The following is a 7,808-nucleotide window of genomic DNA, read 5'->3' as shown; positions in this document are numbered from 1 at the left end:
GAGTTGGGAAGAAGAAAAAGAAAAAGTTAGCATTTCTATTTGGCAGTAAAGTGATGGTATTGAAGTAAAAATATATGTCCTTTCTGCTAAATGCTTACCGTAAAACGATCACCTTCATATAAATTGAAGTATGTTATTGGTTGAGTCCATCGAGAAACTCTATCTAGATTGTCTCTGAAAAAACCAAGCCCTCGATCATCATCTGGATTTTCCTCTTTAAGTCTAACATCAGCAGGATGGATTGCATCTGTAAATTCCAACCAAGATCAGAAACGTAAAGTCATGCTAATGTCACTATAAGAAACAGAAACTTTCATACCATTCTGACTCAGACTCTTAAGATCTTACCTTTTGGATTGAGTAAACTTTAAACAAGAATTATCATTAAGAAAAGATAAACCTCTATTAAGGAACAGACATACAATAAGACAAAAAGCAAAGTCATCTTTGTACACTTAGCCAATCTTAGAGGACATTACTCAATCAAGCTATTCCCACATACCACATCGACTGTATTAGAATTATCATCGGTTTGCATTACTATGGTATCATCAATAAAGAACAAAACCCCATCAATCCAATCGCCAGAAACAGCAGAAAGAAAAGAAATGTGATTTAAGCATGCTTGGGATAAACCTTAACTGTCAATGCAGGATATTCTATTAAGACTTAAGACCTCACATTCCTGAATCCAAAACTAGACTACAAAAGCAGTAAGTTACAAAAACTAGACCATCCAATTCTTTATTAAAAACAGCACCAAGACAAGCAAACCCAATTCAAGTTTCATCACAATTTGCAAAACCCAATTCAAGTTTGTAGTCAAGGTCACTTGACTACAAACTTGAATTGGGTTTTGTCTTTGTGATATCACTTGCAATCACAAAAATGAAAAATGTAAAGCTGCATACCTTGACTTTAACATCTAGAGCTTGGTAATATGGTTCGGTGTCATACTTAAAGCAAAGTTTTTTCAAGTCTGGATAGAACAAATACGTACAGACTACATATCAAACTTTGATTTCTAGTACAAAGCTGCGCCCAAAAACAGAATAAATAAAAAGAATTGGAAACAAATTACAATAGCATAAAAGGGGGCCCAAAGCGAAGAATGCGAGAGCCAACCCTCCCAGATAACTCATCTGCTGTAACCTACACTACATCCAAATTACTACCAAATCTAATGAGATCTGGACCTATTTGCTTCCTGAAAATGCAAGAGTTTGTCCATTTTCTTTCGTACATGACAAAGCAAGTTTATACCACTAATGCAATTAACCACAAATTCCATTGATTTAAGAACTATTGGTTCCCCAAACCTATGGCATTACTAATAAACTGAAAGCTGAAGCATGTCTACCAAGCACACCATAAACTCATAAACCATATTCTCCCAAATTTTCAGAATGTTCTGAAAATTGGCATCCAAATTGGCATCAAACAGGACCAAATGAGCATCAAAACAAAAGTCAACATCAGGAGCTCAATTGCTACACTCACCAGCTTAATCGCAACCTCTTCGTTCATCTGAATATATATTGGTACCTACAACAACACCAAAACCGATCAAAAAGATCAAAATTGGATTTGGGGATTTTCATGGAGGTGATTTTTTTTTTTTTTTGGGGTTAAAAGCAATTTGGGGTTAAATTTACAAAGAAGGAGAAAAAGGAAAGGGGCTTATTGATAATGTACAGTATCTTCCTCCTCATCTGAATCGACCACCGCTGCGAAATCAAGAAAATCCACCAGAAGGCCTCTTCTTGCTCCGCTTACGACTCCCGCCGCTGCCGCCACGATAGGGGTCGTATTCATCGTCGTCCTCCTCTTCCTCCTCCTCGACCATGTCATCAATGAAGCTCGATCTCCTCCACTTCTCACCAAATCTCTTGCTTCAATGGAAGCCGGGGATCGCTAGGGTAGGGTTTTGAGCTTGGTGAATAAAGCGTGAGAGAGAGAGAGAGGAGGAAGTGGCATGAAAGAAAATCAGTTTTGGTCTAGATCTAATCTGAAGGAATGAAGGATTAATTGAATAGTCTTGTTTTTTTATTTTAATTATACAAGCGACGGCGTGACTATACCGTCGCAAAAGATGTATAATTATGCGACGGTAAGGTTACATCCGTCGCAAAAACTCTCCAAGATGCGATGGTAACATAGCCGTAGCACATACCGTCGCAAAAGCTGACTTTTCACGACGGAAAAGTTTTCCGTCGCAAATTTTCGAAGCAATTGCAATTGTTTTTAGTAGTGATGGTCTAGAACCACTTGATTTTGGTAAATGATCGAAGTTCACCATTAACCTTCATGTACATTCCGTATCTAGATCCCCATAGAGATACGTAGTGACTACATTTGTAAGTTGCATGATCAGTTATTTAGAAACTACCAAACTGACAGGATAGTGGAGTGCAGTGACATCCATTACGAGAGAATATGTCTCATCGTATTCGATTCCAGGGCATTTTGTGAGAAGCCTTGCGCCATAAGGCGAGATTACCATATCTTTTTCTCACTACGCTTTCTAACAAAGACCCATTAGTTAACATGTTTTATGTTAGAAGGTGTTGGCATAATTAGCTCAAAAACCCTCATCTTTGTTAGAGAATCCAACTTAACCTGGATCGCATCTTTCCATTTAGGCCAAATTTCTCTACATTGACATTCATTCATCAACGGAGCGTGGTTCGATATCATCAGACTCAACAAACTAATGCTCAACGAAATGAGCAACTACATCATCAATTATGATGGAGTTTCTATCCCACGTCTCATGTACACTAGTGTAAGTTTCATAGAGCTTTATATTCTCAAGAATAGGTTCTGATGTTGAGGCGTGCCCCAACGATAACCATAACCCGGAAGATACTCATGAGACAGATTTTGAGTGTCGATGATCAAAGGATTAGAGTGTGCCAAAGTATCCTTCGAACCCACGGGCCTGCCATGCATCCTACCTAGGGCCATGGCCTGTAATGCCAGAGTGCCACTCTCTTTGGTGTTGGCGCCATGCCTACCTCCGTGTAGGGTGGCGCTACGTCCTCTCGTAGGGACGTCCTTCCTTGCAGGCATGTTTGCAGCATATTTGTGTGATCTCATCACTTTAATAGGGATCGAGATGAGACATAGTGGGGATAGGCCATGACAATTCCTGTCGTTCCTGCTGAACATCTGTGTTCTTATCTCCCCCTAATGACGGAAAGACTGTTTCATCAAAGTGGCATCTGCAAATCTAGCGGTAAGGAGATCGCCATGCAAGGGCATTAAGTGGCGTACGATTGTTGGAGTGTCAAATCCAAATGAGTTGCTCATTTGTTTGTAAGGACCCATTATAGAGCGCTGTGGCGGCGCAATTGGCACATAAATGACACACTTAAATATGCGTAAGTACGATATTTGTACCCAGTCACTAGCTGTAACGCAGAGGTAGATTGAGTGGCAGTGGGTCGTAGACGAATTAGCATAGCTGCATGCGATATTGCATCACCCTAAAGCGGATGTAAGGTGGTTGGTGCACATTACCAATGTCCAGACTACCATCGTAGTCGTTTCCGCGAGACCATTTGGGTGTGCTCATGAGAATATGATGTCCAACATTAGTCCCAATGCAATAACCATCGAAAGTCTTCGATGTAAACTCTACTAGCATAGTCAAATCCAATTGACTGAATATGATGATTTGGAGAGTAAGCCCGTTGGCATATGATATGTGCTAGGAGAGTCATAAGCAGCATTATAAGTGGACAATGGCACAACACGTGACCAGCGTGTCAACCAACATCATGTGATATTTAAACGTCCGCAATGGTTGAATCAGTCCAGAGAATCCCCACGGATTCTATGTAAGAACAAAATGAGTATTTTCATATCCTTTGGATATGACGGTCTCAGTCCTAATTTCCCTAAGGAACGGGCTTTATAAAACGAGCGAGAGACTTTAGAAGTAACCAATGAGGATTTTAGTTGGGCTTGAGCGTCTGAAACGCTATTTGAAGCAAAGTTGGTGATTGCAGCATCACCTAGGGGCGCCATCACCATGATGGAGCCATCCATGGCATCATGGATAGAGACTACGCCAGCCCTAGGCTGGTGGTGGACGGAGGCGGTGCCCTAGGCAGCAGCGTCGGTCACACTTAGTCCAGAAATCAACTTTTGATTCATGCTTCATTTCGCTCGAGAGAAAAGATGTCCATGTGAAGTCTTTAGTAGACGGATCATCATATCATGACCAGGATGACCTATCCTGTCGTGACAAAGCCAATATGTGTCTAAATCCAAGAGATCTTCTCTCATAACTTTATTGGATTTAATAGCTCAAATAGTGACATAGAGTCCACTCGAGAGACACATAGACTTCTCTAAGATGCGCCTTTGTTCGCAATCATTAGAGGTATTGCAAAGAAACTCATTTCCGTTCTCTACATGCGTTTTAGCATGGAATCCGTTGGCTATCCATATGTGCGATTTGCCCTAGGAGAGTAGAGAGTTTCTGTGACAGTAATCAAGGTGCCATTTGGCAAGGGGAACTTGGGCTATTCCATGTCCTTGAATTAATATTGATGACCCAGCCATCATAGTCACAAAGTAATATGCTCAGAATTAAAATGGAGTCATAATGAAAAGAACTCAAAATTTTATTCCTAAGCCAAAGGAGTTACATCATTGTCTCTTTGATGAAAGAAAATCTAATCCAAAATGCTAGTTAATAATGGTAGTCGTCTAACTTCTTTCGGTAATTCCAAAATAAATATGACCAGGTGAGTAGAGAGATGTCGGGGAGCAAGGCTCGCTTAAGTACCACTAATCTCAGAACCTTCCTAGACATCACACTTACTTTGGGTGAGCCCCCTTTGAAGAAATACTAAACCATTAGCATCTACTACAAACATATATGGAAATTGCCTATTACATCTCTTGGAAAATAAAAAAACTTAATCAAAATCGCCAGTCACTGGATCTTGGCCTTTGAAGTCTTCAACCCTTAAAGCGAGATTGTCATCTTGATCTTCTTGCTCCATGTAATTTGCTTCCCTTACTTCACTATACGTCTTGTACGCATTAGCAACATTCTGGGGTGCATTACATGCTTTAGCCCAATGTCCGGATGCTCCGCACCGAAGACAAGCATCATCATGGTCAGGCTCCCTTGATCTAGACGCGTTTAGAGCGCGTTGGGGACTACTATGATCCTTGGTGGCGCCACCAACATAGCCGGAGGCTATGCCTCTTTCTCTCTTCACACGTTGACCTCTACGGTTCCGTGTACGTCTATCTTGGCGGTTTCCTTCCTCTTTGGGGCGAGAATATGGACTAGAAAGTCCAGAATAATCCCTTTCCTTAGGGTTTCGCTCCTGGCGCCCTCCCTTAGGGGCGCGACTATAATTAGACTCCGGAAGTGACTTTTCTTCCACGGGTCTAGAGTTATAGTTCTTCACAAGTATGTTGTTGTACTTTTCAGCTACATTCATGGCACCAATAAGCTCATGAAATTTTGTGATGCGTCCAGCATTGACATCAATCCGATAGTTCTTGGCTATCATCAATGTAGAGACGGGGAAGGTAGAGAGAGTCTTCTCGATCAACATCGTATCAGTGATATTCTGCCCACAAAATTCCATCAAAGACTTGATACGACGTGCTTCTAAATTGTAATCAAGTACAGACTTGAAATCACAAAAGCGGAGGCTATGCCATCTCACTTCTAAATCAGGAAGCAGGGAGTCACGAACGTTGCCAAAACGCTGCTCGAGTTCTACCCATAGTTTTATGGGGTCTTCCTCATTGGGGGTACTCATTTTGGAGCGTATCATTCATATGCCTTGTCATGAGAATTATGGCTTTAGCTTCATTGGCTTCTCTCGTAGCTCTATTCGCTTCAAAAGCGGTAGCTTGTTGAAGAGTAAGCATGTTCTGACTTGGCTCTTGGATCATACTCAGGATCTCATCAGCCTTAAGATGCTGGCGCACATCACGGACCCACTTGTGGTATCCTGAGCCTGTTGTCTCTAGTGGAGCGAAGCTCAACTTGTTCAGGTTACTTATCCTGAAAAACAACAAAAGATTAGGGTTAGTTTCGAAGGGAAAAAGGCTACCACGAAAACAATTTCTGAGCGTAGTCACTCCCAAGAAATTAGGAATTTCCGAGCGTAGTCACTTCTAAGAAATTCGATTTCAAGAGGGGTTGGATTAGATCGGAACAATGATGTTTGTGGTCGATCATTTTATCTCAACAAACTCTAAGTTTGAAGGACTCTACAAGCTCCAAGCTTGGAGTGAGCATAAACCCCCACAGTTCGGCTTAATTTGGTCTCCCCTATAAAGAAGAAGGGAGGTTGGAAGTCCCCGAGAAAAGAATAAAAAAAATTCAAAAACGGGGAACTTTTAGAAAAGTTTACATTGAAAAATTGCCCGAAATCTTGACCGGAAAAATTGGTCGGAAAAGTGGCTGGAAGTTGACTAAAATTCGCTGGAAAAAGGTTGACCGGAAGTTGACCGATCTGCTGACGTGGCAGTCTGATTGTGTGCCTGCGTGGATGCTGACGTGGCAGGCTGATTGTGTGCCTGCGTGGATGCTGACGTGGCTCTAGGCTGGATCTCTTCTGCTTCTGGGCTTCAGATTTGCTTCCTTCTGGGCTGAGGCTGGTCAAGTTTCTGGGCTGTGGGCTGCACCTCAGCTTCTGGGCCTAGGGCTGCATCTGTTTCTGGGCTGGGTTGACTGAAGCAGGCGGCGGTTCGGTGGTGCAGTATCTTCAGGCTGCCGGTTCGGATGTTTCTAGGCTGGTTCCGGTGGTAAATTTTCCTGTTCCCAGAATCTGGGGACAAGACTCTACTGCTGGTGGAGGATGGTTGCAAGAGGCGTTGAGGAAACCTTTGAACCGGGCAGAGAGATTTGTGTCACTTCCGGTGGCCGGTTTGGTGTTTTTCCGGCCGGTTCTGGACTCCTGGAGTTGAGATCTTCAAGGTGGGCGGCGGTGGTTTCTGGGATTTGAAGGCTACGAATTTAGGTTTCAGGGTTAGGGCTTCGTGCTGATAAAGTATTTTAAGGAATCAGAAATTGAGAGAAAATTGTTGTGTGTTCGCATTGATAATATGGGTCTCTTTATATAGAGGATTACAATGCATAGAGTTTGAATCATACAAGGAAAGATAATCTCTAGATTCTTCTAATTAAACCCTATTACCACTAGGTCAAGTAACCTAGAGTTTGGGCCAAATACAAATTAGAGTTTTACTTTAACAAATATATATTTATTAAAAAATTGATATATAACAAACATCAACACACCTTAGACTTACCCTAGTCTTCATATTTTATATTTGACAATTTTTGTGCTATATATAGATTAAAGCTTTGTGTTCTTGTTTCAGTGTGATAACATAAGTTTACGATGTTGCAATTTCTTGTATTTCTTCTTTCTTATTTCTACTGAAAAATAAGAACAACAAAATGGGGAGAAATGAGTCTTGATATTTTGGTGATTCAGAAAAACTGAAAGTCACAAGAGTGAAATCCTACATTGAACGCCAACATTAATCACCTGATTTGATCAAAAAAAGAAGAAAAAAAACATAAATCACCTGATGAGGGTGTAAGCAGTGTGTAACTGTGCAAGTAATATTTTCATATTTTGTGATGAGAAGGTCAGAAATCGGTTCTCTTGGGCATCTAAATGGGTGCTTTTGTGTTATTCAAGAAGTCATTCATTATAAGGTATCATTATTCAAAGTTGATCATTTCCAATGTATTGATTGCTGCACGCCACTATTTGAATAGTGATGGTTCAGTTGGCTTGTGCAAAAGGAAATCT

This window comes from Rosa chinensis, chromosome 2 (assembly GCF_002994745.2).
Source record: "Rosa chinensis cultivar Old Blush chromosome 2, RchiOBHm-V2, whole genome shotgun sequence".
Classification (NCBI taxonomy): Eukaryota; Viridiplantae; Streptophyta; class Magnoliopsida; order Rosales; family Rosaceae; genus Rosa; species Rosa chinensis.
This window is presented reverse-complemented; position numbering follows the sequence as displayed.